The sequence below is a fragment of the Anabrus simplex genome, chromosome 5 (assembly GCF_040414725.1).
Source record: "Anabrus simplex isolate iqAnaSimp1 chromosome 5, ASM4041472v1, whole genome shotgun sequence".
NCBI lineage: Eukaryota > Metazoa > Arthropoda > Insecta > Orthoptera > Tettigoniidae > Anabrus > Anabrus simplex.
The window spans coordinates 307,047,697-307,064,999 of record NC_090269.1 but is presented as its reverse complement, the minus strand read 5'-3'; the positions used below and the strand labels follow the sequence as shown (position 1 = coordinate 307,064,999).

Here is a 17,303-nt window from a genome sequence, read left to right as displayed (position 1 = left end):
GTTCAACTAGGAAGAAATCCAAATAAAATCATTATAGATTGTTTAGCTTTCGCAGAAAGTTAATTTATCGTACCCTAAAAGGATTATTCGAATAATGATAATAAAGCAGGGTATTGTATAAATTTTTCACAGATATGGCCTACACTTTTCTGACAAACAATTGAAACTATGTAGGTACTATGTTTGTTGTATCAACAGAGCTTGTATATAAATGAGATATGAATTATATGTCGATGACCATTCTTTTGATAAAAAATATTAAATGCGAGGACGCTTTCATTCTTTTGAATGACTATACGTTCTTTGGAACATCAGTGATATAGATCAATGTCTGTGTTTGTAGGCAACGCTTTTTATAGGGTGCCTACATTCATGCGCGTAAGTTTGAAATTACAGCCCAATACGTCCGTACAGTCGGAACGGTGCTGCGAACAGGAGGCAGCCCTCCGGTTAACCTCTGAAGCTCCGTAACAGCTTTGCCTCCGTCGGTAGTACCGGAGCTCACCGGAGGAGCGCTGTAATTGCATTATCCGATTCAATCGACAAGAGGGCCTCATCCTCTTCATAGCGCTACTTCCGGCTGAGCAGCAGTCGCTAGGTAGGCCATGACCCTTCGGGGCTGTTGCGCCATGGGGTTGGTTTGGTTTACATATTTCACAGTACAGGGGATGAGCTGCGCGGCTTTCCGTAAGACTGGGCTCAGCAGCTCTGATCACAAGGTCAGTGTCGAGGATGGACGGTTGATAAAAGACGCCGCCGTTTATCAGTGGTGACCCTTCTCTGTAACCAACAGGACGTGGTGTGTGTCTACTGCAGGCAAGTACCGCCACCATCATTTGTTTGTTTACTTGTTATGCTATCGTCAGAACAAGAAACTGAGGAATGTTTGTTGAATCGATTTGTGGGAGAAAGTGCATTATTTGGATTTAATACTTCTATTGATGAGTTAATCTATAAAAAGCGTAAGAATGTCTTTCTTGATGTGCAAACATCACTATTGTCCATATCAATAAAATCGTAACGACATTTAATATTTTGGCGAAATTTTCGTACAGTTTTCCCTTTCAGGTGTAATAATGACCACCTGCATATTTTTAGCTTTAATATGCGTTTGTTTGTTTGTTTGTTTGTTTGTTTATCTGATTCTTGTAACTGCGAAACTATTGGATAAGTTTATACCAAACTTCATGTTTAGTATCCACCTGTTTTTCGGTAGGTTTTAGAGGCAATAATATTTCTAAATTCCGAATGGACTGGTTTTTTTTTAGGAAGATCGAAACAGTGATTTTTACCCTTTCACAATATATACGTACATGATCAACCTTACTGGCAGTCTACAAGCTTTAATAAATATCAGTTTCTAAAACTTTTTTCTCATGTGCACCTTTTCGATAGGAGGATTAATAAGGGAGATACCATTAACGGACTGTTTTGCAATCTAAGTCCCAGCTAACGTAGCCAAAAATCAGATGAAATTTGTAATCTACTCATTCAGGATTGTGTTATCAGGTGCATTGACGTCAAGGTATCAGTTGGAGCTAGCGTTTATAGAAAGATTATTCCCAATATTTATTCGTTACATTTAGGTCTATCAAAAGATTGTATACAATAAACGTTTAATAATATGTTATTTCCGTTATTTTATGCCATCGTACGACGGTAAATAACGAAGATACTTACGTAAAATAGGATCTTTAGTCCAAAACACGTGAAACACTTGGTGCATGTCACTTGAAGGTGGTTTAACGGGAAGGAATAAAGAGCCATTTTACTCATTTCGATAGAACAGATAGTAAGGGAAGTTATCATCAACGATGGGTTTCATGAGTCTTCAGCCATAGCGCACTCCAGTGGTCAGAGAAACCGAGTAGCACGGGGAATTTCGCACAACTTCGGACCAGGAACTGTACCGTACAGTGAATTCTGTAATCGTCCTCATTCTATCTCGACTTCGTATATCTTCGTCGTACTTCACGTTACTGCCACGTGGTTTCGTCGAAAAATATGTTTAACAGTATTAAACGTTTGAATACAGACTTCACATAAATTCATGAAGAAAACATGTAATCCATTACAAATTCCCGTGCAAAGAACGAGTACAAATGCTAGTTTATTACTATAGGTAGAACAGCAGTCGTTAGACTTCTCCGATATGTCGTGTTATTCACTCATTATGTATGTTGCCGGCATGGCTTTATGATATCTGCCATTCTCTGTAGCTGTGGTTTTACTTTTGTATCGGAACATGGGAAGAAATCTGTATTCAATGCTCCCTCATCAGAAGCTGGCAAAGTATGGTAGTAGGAGAATAGTGCCAGGTACATTTTAAAGTCTAAAATAATGTAGGTAATATATTAGTACAAATAACTCCTAATTAGATCCACTGAACCTTTCAAAGTGGTAACAGCAACATCAGATATTAATTTTAGATTGATTTTGTAGTCTTCAAAGTGTCTTCAGAGAATTTCTTAGTTGTTCCACTGTAGACAATTATCAGCCCCTAATCTGATATATATAATCATGGAACTTTGAAGGTATTCAAGCTAAGGCTTTTGCACTCGTGAAATTACCAGCTTTTCGCCCCAATGTAGCAGAGGGCTCATCATTTCCATTTCCACACCTTCCCAAGGGGATGACGCGTAATGGGCCTTTAAAAACCCCCTAAAGAGCTTGCATACTTTCAGTTTTTGTTGATGTGATATCATCAACCGCTGAAATTAAGTTATGGTTACCAGTTGGGGATGTATTTCTCATTATATTTATGCTATCCAATTTTTAAAATAAAGTAGCAAGTCTGCGGCATTCTGTGACTGTTGGTATTACGACCACTCTCAGGCCTCCATTTTCACGGTGAATCAGAAACACAAGGACGTAACTTTTCATTTCAAACATCTCACATCCATTGACCTGGATTCGAACACCGGTCGCCTTAGTGAGAAGCCAGCGACGATACCACTCGGCCATCACGTCATCACTTTTTGAAAATATATTTTAAATCTATTCAAAATGAAGTGTTTTTCTGTGTGTGTTTCGTGTGTGTGTGTTTGTACGCGTACGATGCCCAGTCAAAATACGGTACACAGAGATCTGAAATTTTGAACATAGGTAGATGGAAGGGGGTCCGAATGCACCTCGAAGCCGGATTTAAAATTTTTGCTTTCGTTGGTGAGCTTTGAACGAAAAACCGTTCAAAAACGTGTGTTGGGATATGACAATCCAACGTGCTGTCACCAAGATTATGCATAGACTAGCAGATGTACCCGTGCTTCGCTACGGTATTCTATATTGTATTCGAATACGGAAGTAAATGCTGCACATGCAGTAAATAAGATTGTTTTAAAATTGCATGTCTCTTAGTGTTATCCGAGAAACAGCATGGGGAGGTCCCCATACGCTGTTTCCAATGTAAAGTGTTTGTTACGGATTTGTGATGATAACGGCAGGCTCACTTGCCTACTGCCATTCACAATCGACTTGGGAAGTTTACATTATAATTGCAGGATCATTGCCTACTGCGCGGTCACAATCGACTTCCTGACAGATTACAGTTAAGGATTTTTTGTTATAATGCCAGGCAAGTTCCCTACTACCAGTCTAAATTGAGTTGTGCAGCTATCATTATAATGACAGGATCTCTTTCCTACTGCCAGCCAGCTTACTGCCAGTCACTCCAATTTGGTGAGTTCCCATCAAAATAGCAGGCCACTATGCCTAATGCCAGTCAGATTTTATATGAATACATTTCTTTATAATGGCGGGCACCCTTGCCTACAGCTGAACACAATCGGGTAGGGGAGTTTTAAACAAAACTGCATGCTCCCTTGCCTTCTGCAAGTCAAATCGAGAAGTGACAAAGGTATGCCTTCCTTACTAATGTCAGTTACACAGGAGTTGGAGAAGACCCCATTCCTACTGCCAGTCAAAGTCGGCGGGGGAGTACTGATTACAATAGCAGACACACTCTTCCTCGATCGCTACAAATCGACATCAGTGAATATACAGGGTTATTCACCTAACATGTTATACGGAAATAACCTCTAAACCATTAAAGATATCGCCATTCTGTTTTCATATTCGTAAATGGTACCCAGGGTCTTGTAAAATAACGTGCTACTTAGTCTCATGGGGTGATTAATACCCGAGATATTGATACTAACTCCATATTTTTAAATGGAACGGCACAAATTCACACAGCTGGCCTAAAAGTTCAACTGCGTACAAGTTCAAATACGCAAGTATTTTCAAAGTTGGACAATTACTTTTTGAGATATAAATAAGAACAACATGCGCGGTTTTGCATGCCGCATCTGACTGCGTGAAGTCGGGCAAGGACATATTGACGGAAAGCAGTTTCCAACATTTTAAGTCCATGGCGTAGGAAGCTATTTTCGATCCCAGAGAAATTCACTCCGTAATATCCGGAAATATTTGTCTCTGCGTATGTGTGTGATGGCCAGCCAGATATACGGCACGCAGAGATCTGAGTTTTTCAACATAGGCGTATTCTTAGAATAATTTTTATACAGGTAGAGATCTGTTTTCACAATGACATGACAAATATAGGATATCTGAAGGCAAAACAAACGTTTATTTTCTCTAAATCTACCGTAAACAGGATCTGGAAAAGTTCCTATGTACTGGAACATGGTCTTTGAGAAGACGTGCAAGGTGAGAAAGATGCAAGGATAGTGATAAATGAATGAATAATGCAATCGTAATACATCACATTAAAAGGACGTGGTAAGGGATAACTATAGAAGAGAAAGACCAAGACATGAACGGTGTACAACAGACCAAATACGGTAATAATAATAATAATAATAATAATAATAATAATAATAATAATAATAATAATAATAATAATAATTGATACGGAGATTCCGTGGTAGACAAAGGTGAAGGAAGGTGCGGGCATGAATGGGTCGATATAAGACAGTCAGAAGATTAATTTAAAACTTTAACATTAGAGCTATATTTCCTTCTCTGCTATCTTTTGGTTTCTTTTCAAAGTTTCAACTTTACAAAATTCACCTACAAAAGTACAATTTTAGAAAATCGAATAATAATCAATTAACAAATTTGAGCTTGAAGCTAACTAATAATAAATACTCCGTGAGCGCTGAGGCTCCTTTCAACCAACAATCAAGGAGACGGACCTCCCAATTGCTTTTCCATCAATAGTAAGAACATAGTATCCAAATTATACAACCTTAAAGAGCACCTTTGCTCCACAAAATAATCTAGGAGACAACTCTCCCAACATTATAACATTACAGCCTTCCAAAGGCACCATTCGACCTTTACATTAATAGAAAGAGCGCCTTTGCTCTATAAATTTACACTTAGGAACCTATTTCCAGAAATGTCCAGGCCTATCCGAGGAACAACCTACATTTTACAAAATCAAGCCGTATTCACTATTTAAATGCTCAACAGTCTAACATCTTTACATGAAAAGAATGAAAAAGAGTTTAACATGAGTATCGAGTACCCATTCTACCAGGCCTTCGTGGAAAACAACAGGTTAAAGTTAGTGGCCCAAAAATCAAAACGGTGAGGAGACGGACACTTCGCTCCCTGAAAATTGAAATAAAAACCTTAAAACCCTATTTGGGCTTATGGTTCGAAGTTACAGACGCTAAACCTATACTACCGAGGTGACTAGATGGAGAAAAGTTAAGTTGCAGAAATTACAAGATAGGAAAGGTTGCAAAATCATAGTCACCTCAAAATCAAGTTGAGAGGGAACGCGAGAGGGTATCTCACTCTCCATTCCCTGATTTCGGCTAACTTTCGACTTGTTTGAAATTTACATTTTAGAAAAACGAAGTTACATTACTAAAAGTTTGAAACCTTCCCCTCGAGCTAACTTTAAAAGACTATCAGATTTTAGACTTGATCTGCCATTACCTTGGGCTGGTGGACCTCCTGAAGGTGGACGAGGCATCCTCGCCTCCTTTGCAAACACACACACTAGACTGGAGCGATGAATAAGACAACCTGGTCCGAAAATGTGCCAGCTTTTACACTCGAGGGGAAAGTTCCAGAAAACTCTGGGCTAAGATCCGACACAACCCCAATTCTTATTGGGTAATTAAATTAATACCAGACAATGTTGATTGGATGAAAAATAAATATACGAATTTTCTATTGGCCTACCTCTTAAGTTGGCGGGAAGAGATAGAAGTGTTCTAAACTTTAACACATCGAAAACAAAGAATGAACAATTCATTTTAGTAAACCTTAAAATGCAAAATTACTCTACAATTTTAATAGTCAATCTTCACACCAGAGGGCATAACATAAGCTTATAGTAGCGACATCTGTAGAGAAATGTTCAAACTTCTTGCGCTAGTTGTTGCGAGTTTTGATTTTAGATGGCATTCTCCAAGGCGCTCCATTTAAATGTACGGGCGGATGTACCTCTGGTACAATAATAATAATAATAATAATAATAATAATAATAATAATAATAATAATAATAATAATAATAATTCCCTTCCGGAATTGTTCTTGTCTGGAACTTCTGTCATGTGACCTACTTGCTCTTATTCCGACATTAATTTATTATTATTATTATTATTATTATTATTATTATTATTATTATTATTATTATTATTATTATTATTATTATATGTGGAATTCAAAAATATCATAGAGATTGGTACTTGATGACTGAGTAACCAACTCAGCGCCCTTCAGCTGTGTGTCGGGCTGATTACCTCAGGCAGTAGAAGCTATATTTCAATGTGCTCAGGTACGAGGCCTCAAGGCGGTAGATTTACTGGCACGTAAAACAATTGTGTGGGTCAACATTTCGCCACCTCGGTGTCTTCGAAAACTTTACAAGTAGTTATTGGGACAAAAAATCAATAAGCGTATTATTTATTTCATAGGGTTCTGTTGCAAAACTTCGAATTACACACAGCACACTGTCAACCACTGCAGAAGCACACAATTATTCAATACATTCTTCTACACAGGGTTGGTGTCATGCTGGACATTCGGTCGTAAAACCGGACCAACGGTCCCGTGGTCTCAAGTTAAGTGCCTAGTGTTACCCCCTTTTTTACTGGTCTGTTACGTTAGGCAGGAGGTACCATAGACATATTCTACGCCCCAAGCAACGGACGCATCTTTTATTTGTTGCACAGGTACTCTTAGAAGGCAACAACAATTACAAACATAAGTAACGAACACATAAGACCTAAGAAACTGCAGCAAGAAGAAATTTCACCACAGTTTGAAAGGAGAGCAATCCTTGCTCCAAAAACTGAAGCTGTCAACGACATCAAAAAGCAACATTCACAAGAGTTATTCGGTGTTCTACAATTATTTACATGTCTACCAACACGACATATAATAAAGATGAGGCTGTCAGCTACATGACAGAACTTTTGAACAACTTTGAGTCAACTGGAGTACCCTCGAACACCGTGGAGCGGACGATTGTGGCACCGATAATCCTTTCCAGGAATAATAATTCTCATTCCCTCTGCAACGGAACAAGACTCTCAGTCAAGAAACTGATGCCGAATATTATTGGAGTCACCATCAAGACTGGACATGTCGCGGGCGAAGTAGTGTTCATTCTTCGGATTCAAATCATCCCTTCGTATATAACGATTCAATTTAGACGTCTGATAATTCCCGTTTGTTTGAGTTCCGCTATGTGCATCAACAAGGCACAAGGACAATCACTTAAAGTTGCAGGACTCCATCTTCGAAAACGGTGCTTCTCCCATTACCAATGGTGTGGGTTGTTCAAGAGTTGGGAAAGCAAACACACTGTACATCTTAGCTCCAAATGGGACTGAATAAAACTTGAAAAATTTAAACATACGAAGCGGACTGTATTGCCATAACGCTGGTTCTCTCACAGGATCCAAGAAGGGATAATCATAAATAATGGTAAAACTTACGTAAATGTATTAGACCTTGTCATGTGAATAATTAATATATATTGTATATGTACTTAAATATACTGGTGCAGGACTAAGCTGCAAAATGCAGGACTACGCTGCCACTAACCACAAGCAAGACATAACTTCCTCCATCATGTTTAAAGCTCCCCTCTCTGGTACGCTCACTCCTTCACCCCCCTCCCACACCGTAGCTGCCAGGGAACGTCCGGAGATAATCTGGTAGTGCCAGAGAGAAGCGCAACACACCAACGAGAAGTGGTGCTTCCTACATGCTAATGCCAGATACATTAATATTACACATCCTTCGCCCCGTTGAACTTGTTCAAAACACAACTATATGACAATATGTACAGAGAGTTAAGGAGGAGGCAGAGGCACTGACGTCGGAAACTCTTATTAAACTGTTCCTTCCTGTAAACACCTGCTCAATAATGCCAACCTTCCATTGCAAAGTTGGCAGATGATCTTCCTTCAGCAGAACAAGAGTGCCTGATTGAAGATTCGGATGCGACGTGGACCATTTCTTCCTCTCCTCTGCAGAGTGTGAAAATAATCCTAGGATAATTGACGCCGCCAGTGCTGCTGCATCTGCTGAAGCTGTTGCCAGCATGGCAGTCTGTTTGGATGAGACTCAGTCATATCAGGTTCACGGATGGACATGAGTGGAGCTCCAATGAGAATGTGACCACGTGTAAGAATAGAAGGATCACTAGGGTCATTGGATAATGCACACAATGGTCTAGAATTGAGGCACGCTTCAATTTGCGTGAGTAAAGTAACCAACTCTTCATAGGTTAAAACTATTTGACCCATCACCCGACGGAAGTGGAACTTCATCGCCTTCACTGTGGACTCCCATATTCCGCCAAAGTGAGGTGAACGTGCCGGAATGAAGTGCCACTTAAAATTTGATGTTGCAGCATGATTACTGTTGAATTGTTCGCCCCTTATCATTAGCTGCAGTTCCTTGTTAGCCCCAACAAATCTAGCATTATCACTGTAGAGATCTTGAATATGTCCACGACGGGAAACGAATCTTATGAGGGCTGCGATGAATGCCTGAGATGTCAAACCTGTGACAGGTTCGATATGTACAGCTCTCGTGCTGAAGCAGACGAATATCGCAACATAGCATTTGTAGATCCATTTACTTTTCCTGGATCCTATTTTGACATCAAATGGCCCTGCAAAGTCAACACCTGAGGAAAGAAATGGACGAGACATCTGGATGCGAGCCTTTCGCAGTTAGCCCATGAGTTGACTTGCATTGTTTGCCTTAAGCCTAAAGCACTGCATACATCTGTGGATGACTGACCGAATAGTTTGTCTTGCTCTAGGAATCCAGTACCTTGATCGTAAGGATGTGAGCAGCAGCTGAATATCAGTGTGGAGAAGTCTGCGATGCTTATATCGAATGAGTAGTTGAGTGAAATGATGATTAGGAGGGAGGATTACTTGATGCTTCCTATCGTAGGTTAGGCCTGAGTTGACAAGTCTTTCTCCAACTCGCAGAATTCGCATTTCATCCAGAAAATGGCTTAGACATACAATCATGCTCTTAAGGAAGATTGGCTGCCCCTTGCTTAAGGCTTCGACCTCATGTGAGTAGTTGATTTGCTGAATCAGTCTAATACAGGTCAGGCTTGCCTCTTCAAGCTCCGTTGAAGAGAGTGGTTTGATGTGTTTATGCTGAGGGTTGTGGCAGTTAAGGACGAAGCGTTTCCAATAAGCAACTATTCAGACTAGTTTACTGTAAGAGGAATATCTTTTGGTTACATCCTCGGAGGCTCCTGTAGTATTTAGCAGTGAGGTGACTGGTCGTGCTTCAGGCAAGTCTTGAGGAAATTCTCTGGGAGCTGAATTTAACCGAATTCATTTTGTTCTTCGAGCCACTTTGGGCCCTTCCACCACAATGGCGTTGACTGCTCGATTACCGTGCGTCGATACAAGTCTACGTTGGTCTGCTGCTGAATCTGAGATACTCTGTTAGTTACAAAGGTCTTCCAGCGGGTGGGTGTGCTCATTATGAATGCTATGGACGTCGAGTCCAACAACAAGAATTACCTTTCAATTAATCTTGCAAGTAATACTGCTCCACAGAGTTCCAGTCTGTGCAGAGTGATCTGTTTCACTGGAGCCACTCTTGATTTGGCGCATACTAGTTTGCTTGTGTTTGTGCCGTGAACATCCATGGCACGAATGTAGAGGCAAGCTCCGTATGCTCTTTGACTAACGTCACAAAATCCATGAAGTTGTATGCTATAAGTGAGGTGAGGAACCACAAGTCGCTCAATTCTAATGTAGTTCAAGTGTTGCAGAAGGTTGACTAGGCTGAGCCATTTATTCTGCAATTAGTCTGAGAATGGATCATCCCAGTCCAAACGAGAGCTACGTAGATCTTGCTAGAACACTTTATATATAATAACAACTGGGCTTATAAGCCCCAAAGGATCAAATGTAGAAGGAACTATGGGCGCGACCTCACGCTTAGTAATAAGGAGCCTTGAAGGGATCTTGTAATCTATCGTTCTTGAAATGCTTCTTTTCAGGAAATGGTCTGTTGACGGGTTCCAAAGTAGGCCGAGGGTGTTGACACTATCGTGTGTATCGGGTGAAAACAAATCTTGAGTCTCTTTACATGTGGGTGGAATTCTTTCCAGAAGCGCGCTACGGCTGGCTGAAAACTTTCGAAGCTCAAACTGCTTTTTTCGAGCAAGGCGATTAAATCTTTTAGTAGTTGTACAGCTTCTTCAACAGGTCCAGTCGCGGTGATTAAGTCATCGCAATAGAAGACCCTCTTCAGAATTTGAGATGTTAATGTAAATTGTTCCATTTCATCTTCACCTAGTTGTTGTAGAACACGTGTTGCAAGAAATGGTGCACAACCAGTACCGTAGCTTGCCGTTGTCAATTCATAGATCTTAATCTTCTGATCTGGGAGTGGTCTGCAGAGTATGCGCTGGAGTGAAGAGTCTAGTTGTGAACGTAAACCTGTCTGTACATTTTCCAAATGCCAGCAGAAAATGCTACAGGCTGCATCCAGAAACGCAAAATAATGGAGTAAAGATTCTGTTGTATGTTGGGACCCACCATTAATGTGTCATTCAGTGGCAGTCCGTTGCTAGATCACTCCGTATCATCTAAAACTACTCGGGTTTTCGTCGTGCTACTTGTATCCTTGAAGAAGGGGTGGTGCGGCAAATAGAACACTTCCCTTTCGGAGTTGTTATTGTCTGGAACTTCTGTCATGTGACCTAGTTCCTCTTATTCCGACAATAATTCATTATAGGCACGCTGAACATCTGGTTGTCCCTGCAGATGACGTTGCAACTGTAGCAACCTCTGTTTTGCGTGTGAGTATGAGTCATCCACACCGGGCCCACTCCTGAACGACGAAGAAGGCGGAAAATGTAACGACCTATAGAATCCCTCGTTGTGTTGTGAGTGAAGTGTTCTTCACATCTCATCTCTTCAAGAGTTCGAGGTTTGTTTGGAAGGTCTTCTAGTTCCCAGAACCGTTGAAACTGATCATCCAATGAGTTTTCTCCACGGATGAAGAATGAGCGTTGCGGCTGTAAAGTTTAGGACCGTGTGCTCGATGCACTTATTGTTCCATACAGAATCCATCCAAGCTCTCTTTCTTGCAATACTGGGAAGTTCCCTAGTTTGGTCATCTTCCCACGACACAAAATGTCGAAAACGATTTCAGCACCTAGAAGTAAATCTATTCCTCCCGGCTGATGGAATTTAGTATTCCGCGAGTTGGATGTCAACTGGGAAATTCCAATCATCATAGCAAAGCTTCACAGATGGCATGTCTCCTGCAATACGTGGTAGTACAGCACAAGTGACTGTTGCTTTATGATTGCTTGCAGTAGACTGTAAGTGCCGAGTACTGAGTATTTCGACTCAGACATTACCTCATTAATCCCTTGGGTTGGAAACGATATCCAAGACTTCTTCAACCGGAGTTTCTGAACCAAGGTTTCTGTGATGAAATTGGTTTGTAATTCGGAATATAGAAAAGCTCTGCTTGTGACGAATCTCCGTGGTATTCTCGGCACCTACTGGCGTAGCAGACTATTTATGGTGCTGATGGACAAGGGTATGATGTGTCTTGCCACACTGACGGTACACATTACCCGATGGACAATGAATAGCATTGTGCCCAAGCAACTGAAACACAGTTGATGTTCTTTAACAATGTCTAATCTTTCTTGAACACTAATGTCCCTAAATCTTCCACATTTATAGATAGGATGAGTGAGCTTACAGTCTGCACGAAACTACTACACCGGGCGAGTTGGCCGTGCGCGTCGAGGCGTGCGGCTGTGAGCTTGCATCCGGGAGATAGTAGGTTCGAATCCCACTATCGGCAGCCCTGAAGATGGTTTTCCGTGGTTTCCCATTTTCACACCAGGCAAATACTGGGGCTGTACCTTAATTAAGGCCACGGCCGCTTCCTTCCAACTCCTAGGCCTTTCCTATCCTATCGTCGCCATAAGACCTATCTGTGTCGGTGCGACGTAAAGCCCCTAGCAAAAAAAACTACTACAAAAACTAATGTTATCAGTTTCTAATAATAATTCCTCAAAGAACTTATCATTTGCAAATGGAGATTCCTTGAGGTAACAATAGGCAAAAGCCAAGCCCACATGTTTCTCTCTCCCTGCCTCTCTCCCCGTGTTAAATCTTATCCACATAACCCCTTCAATGTCACTCTCCATATGCTCTATACATTCGTTCAACTCTTCTTTGACTAGCACCGCTATTCCTCCGGTCGCGCGGCCCATTTTGCTTAATCTCTTCCTTGACTTGTGCCTCACCGTAAATTTCCCCCAAGTTATCTCCCTGCCTACTTCTAGCCATGGTTCCAAAAGCTCTACAATATCAAAACTTTCTATTTAAATTTTTCACTTTTATATTGCCTGTTTAACTCAATACACCTTCAATATTAACAAAGCCTATCTTCCAGCCTAATTACAGCATTTTTCCCTACCTTTCAAACCACCATCTTTATTCTTAGTTCTCGTCACCCTCTCTCTCTCTCAGCTTCTACCTCCCTTCCATCATTCTTTGACGCTTTATTGTCATCCTTCCTCTCTCTATCTTCTAAACCTTTATTTTTCCCCCAACAGTTCCTTCAGGCTCCTGCTTCTCCCCTTGGTCATAAGGTCTCTCACTTTCTTGTCCCCCTCCAGGTCGGCAATCAATGTATCCTCTTTTCCTTTCGGAATACTATCTGTTAACACTTCCTGAACCTGCACATTTAAAATTTCACTCACACTATCTTGCACTGCATTGTTTTCTTGTCTCGGCGCTGCAGCCATCGTTACCACTTTTCCTCCCTCCTTTTGGGCGTACTCCTGTCTATCTCTTGGCCGCTTCCATCGTTCCTCTTCCTGTTTCAGCTCCTCCTCCATACCTTTTGGTTTTGTTACAGACCAAACTCACCACCAGATACCATTTGTTACCGCCAACCTTTGATCCTTAATAAATACTTTGAGGCCTTGGTGTCTAGTGCTACCTAAATGTTTTCGTAAGATTTTCATATTCTCAATCCCTTCTCTTCCCAAGTCCTTTTTTATCCAAATCCTTTCACTTTGTAAGTTCCTTGCGTTTTTTACCACTATATCCGCCATTATGGTTGACATCAACTTCACTTTCACTAGTCTCCTAACTTTCACTTTTCCTACTCTTTCGACTTCGTCCATATCCACTTAACTGAAGTTAAGTTTCAGCTTGTTTTGGACGAGGTCCACCACTTTATATTGAACCCTTGGGACACTATGAAGGATACCTACCTTCCTTACCTATCAGCATAATTTTCATGAGATCTGTCTCTTGAGTCGTTTCGAGTTCTTCGTCACTTGCTGAGGTAAAAGATATAGTTCAGTAATCCTAATCTATCTACTCAAATGAAAGGTCTATTCACAAAATATTTGTATTTTATTTTGGAAATTTACGGAAGAAAATAATAATTTTAAAACTCAATATAATTTGGACTCTATCTTGACCACTTGACACCACAATAATTTTAACACAGGGGAGCAGAATACTGGTTTGAGCCATTGACTTAACTGCCTGATGGGCATCATTACTAGAAACAATTGTCTCAATTATTAAATAAAGAAAGGAAGTCTGGAAATCCTTAAATTTGGCTTCTATGTGAGACTGCATGTACCATCATAATGATTCTTTATGGTCCAGCCCTCGTAACACGAACTCTGGACTCTGGGTATAATTAAGGCAATCCAATCGGTGTGTGCCACACAGTGGTTGTACGGCATGGACCCTTAATTGAATCGATGTGACTTGCGACTATGTTATGGACCGACATCTAGACTTCTAAGTTACTTTAAAGTCATTGTGGATGATGACCGCAAGGAAAATGATGCTACAGTGGCATATGGCCCAAATCTAAGTCACTGAGGTTGATGACTCCATGACCATCCAAGTTTCTAAGCTGAAGGCTAAGCACAATTGAGTTACATCGGTTGATGACCAAAGTTTCCACTTTACTAACCCCAGCACATTTAATGCTCAATCAATCAATCAGTCAAATGATACAACAACAACAACAACAACAACAACGTTCACAATACTTTGTGGCAGTAGAATCCATTACCTTCGGATATGTCCCCTTAATCGTTACGTTAACATTTGAATATTCCCAGAAAAATAAACTAAGATTTCCAGAATGCATCTTCAAGTTATTCACTTGGTTTAAAGTTATTTCACAAATACGGTTTCCACTGAATGTAATAATTAAATGCTTTAATGAATTTTAATAAACAACAAATTCTATCTCCGCGGACGAATGTTTTTTTCACAAGTCCCTACTCAAATTCTGACGTAATTAAATTTAATTCGTTTGATGTTTATCATCTGTTGTTATCGTGCAGCTGGAAAAAATTACATTATTTATTTCCTGTATTATATCTTGTTTCACGACACCACACTTTAAATCTAATCTAATACTAGCCATTATTAATACTTGGATAACCCTAATAATTAAGTACAAAACAAAAATCTGCATAAGTATCTCGCCATACAATGTAAGCCGATTACGATGTCATATCTCATCATAGCACTTCTATAAAGCTTTGTGCCTCCCTCAAAAATAAATCAGTCATCACTACCACCACTCTATATTTTGGACAACCCTGAAATATGCTAACCTCACTCATTATACTCTATCTTTTTGGTTTCAAATATACATTACGATCTCAATTAAACAAATTCACAGTATCTAATAACCTACACGTTATTCCCGGATAAAAATTTCAACTAGTTCACGCAATTAATGATCTCCGTTGCCATGAAATGCAATCTCAATTTTACACGTAGCGAGCAGCGCAACCCCCGTTATTCCAACTGCCCCCTCTCGATCAGCTGGCGGCATTGAACACACACGACCCTCCTGGCTGTCAGCTTTGATATGAAACACATGTTTTCCGTCATGCTTGAATGGCCACTAAGAATGAAACCTTCGACTTCGCAAATAGAATTCAAATACGATATTCCTGACCAAACAGATATGCACATAGATTTTACTTTTAAATGTCCTACAACAATTGTACACGTCGCAAATTAATACCTGCGTGGATTCTCTCGCACTTTTCTGTCCCAAACATTATACAAAATCTTCCTCGGGCTCACACAAAGGTCCCGGCATCATCTACAGGCTTCCAATCACCTGATTTACAAAGCATATCTCAACTCGTACGACAAATCTAACCTCTTGTCTCAAATTCGACGACTCTCACTGACAAAAAACTGGAATAAAAATCCTTCGAATCCACGACGCATAATTACGCACAAATACTTTAATAATGAACAACTTCGCATAAATGATCTTGTATTTTAAAACTTGGATTTTCACAAAAATGATTGACAAACTTTACTATTATTTATTGTCACATAGACACAGTTTAAACGGACATAGAATAGTATTACACTTCGTGACGAATATTCACCGATCTGCATTACTCAAGCCGACAGCGCGCTTCCACCCGATTGAAAATGGGTAACCACGGATTTCTTGAACCATTTCCCTCAAAATTCAAACAGAAAATTATAGTCGAATAAAACATCTTAATTTGACATCACAAAATATAGGCAATACATTCACGGAAATGACGATCTGCTTTGGACGTGATATCACTTCGAAATCCTCACTAATAACTTTTTACAACATGTTACACGGCACTCGCAATACTTTAAAACATTTTCGAAACAGAAAATAAAACAAATGACCTTTCGTTATATTTCTGACATTCACAAAAACATATGGGTGACCAACTGCGTCATAATACCCATTACAAATACATATAAGTTTGACATCATAAAACAAGACGTAGTAGGTGGTAAGATGGTATTTCTCCTACCTTAATTTACGTCAACTTCCATTTTTGGGCTCACCAGTAACTCTTACATATTTATTTCTTCATTGTTACACTTTTGGTTTATAATTTTATTTATTCATATTTCCTGAGAAATAAAGTATAAAAAAAGAAATGCCCTTCACTTGGTGTTTCGTAGATCGAACTCGACTGATTGTATCTGTTGCCCGCACACGAATTACTTCTCTTTACACACAATATTATAAATTCTACAAAACTACTTCGGTATCTTGACCGTCTTTTATCAGATTACTTCTGCTATGAACAACTATCTCCACATGGAGTCAAGACCCAGCCACATCGGCAAAATCTAGGTTTGTAGTACTTAGTGTACTTTTTGACGAACGATTTACTGAACAATTCAACCCTCTCTCTCACGCTTCAATGTTACAAATGCAGGGGGTCTTAACATGGCGTCCTTTCTTATTTCATAAGCGATCTCCTCTCTCTCCAGGCACATCTCCCTTGCCGCCAAGAAATTTGCATACTTTTTCCGACTTACTGGAACTGTATTTAAAAGAGTTTTTGCTGTAACCACGTACTTGCTACCTTGCTCGCTGAAGTGTTCATGAACATTTAAAATTTATTATTACCAAATTAACTGGTTAAATGACCTCATTTGATAGGCACTATTTTCTGTCGACATAGCGTGGGTAAAATAGACACGCGCGTCTCTTCTGAAATAATCCACAGAAATGGTTTAGCAATCTCAAATCTGTCTCTCTAAAGACCAAATGTCTTATAGATAAATACACGACCCTCATTTTACTGCGTTCACTACTAATTCTTTTATTTAAATATATTTATTCAACATAAACTTTCTTCTGTATCCATCCGCTGTCGACACGTGCGGATGACGTCACATATCATAGCGTGGGAGGTAAGGTAGCCAAACCCTTGCCACGTGTCGCCTCTGAGGTATATAAAAATTCGAGTTTCTTATTACAATTGACATGGGACCTCCTGTAATAAT

At 40.0% G+C, this 17,303-nt stretch overlaps 1 protein-coding gene across 2 annotated transcripts in view; it reads left to right on the top strand.

Annotated features, from left to right (window-relative positions):
• Positions 1 to 550: 550 nt before the first annotated feature.
• The window catches only part of LOC136874023 (proton-coupled amino acid transporter-like protein pathetic), a 435,495-nt gene continuing 418,742 nt past the window's right edge, over positions 551 to 17,303 (top strand). The window contains exon 1 of one of the 2 annotated variants that reach the window (XM_067147500.2): positions 551 to 816. The gene's annotated coding sequence lies outside the window, so the exon portion shown is untranslated. The remainder of the gene's footprint in view (positions 817 to 17,303) is intronic. The other variant, XM_067147502.2, reaches the window with a different exon arrangement.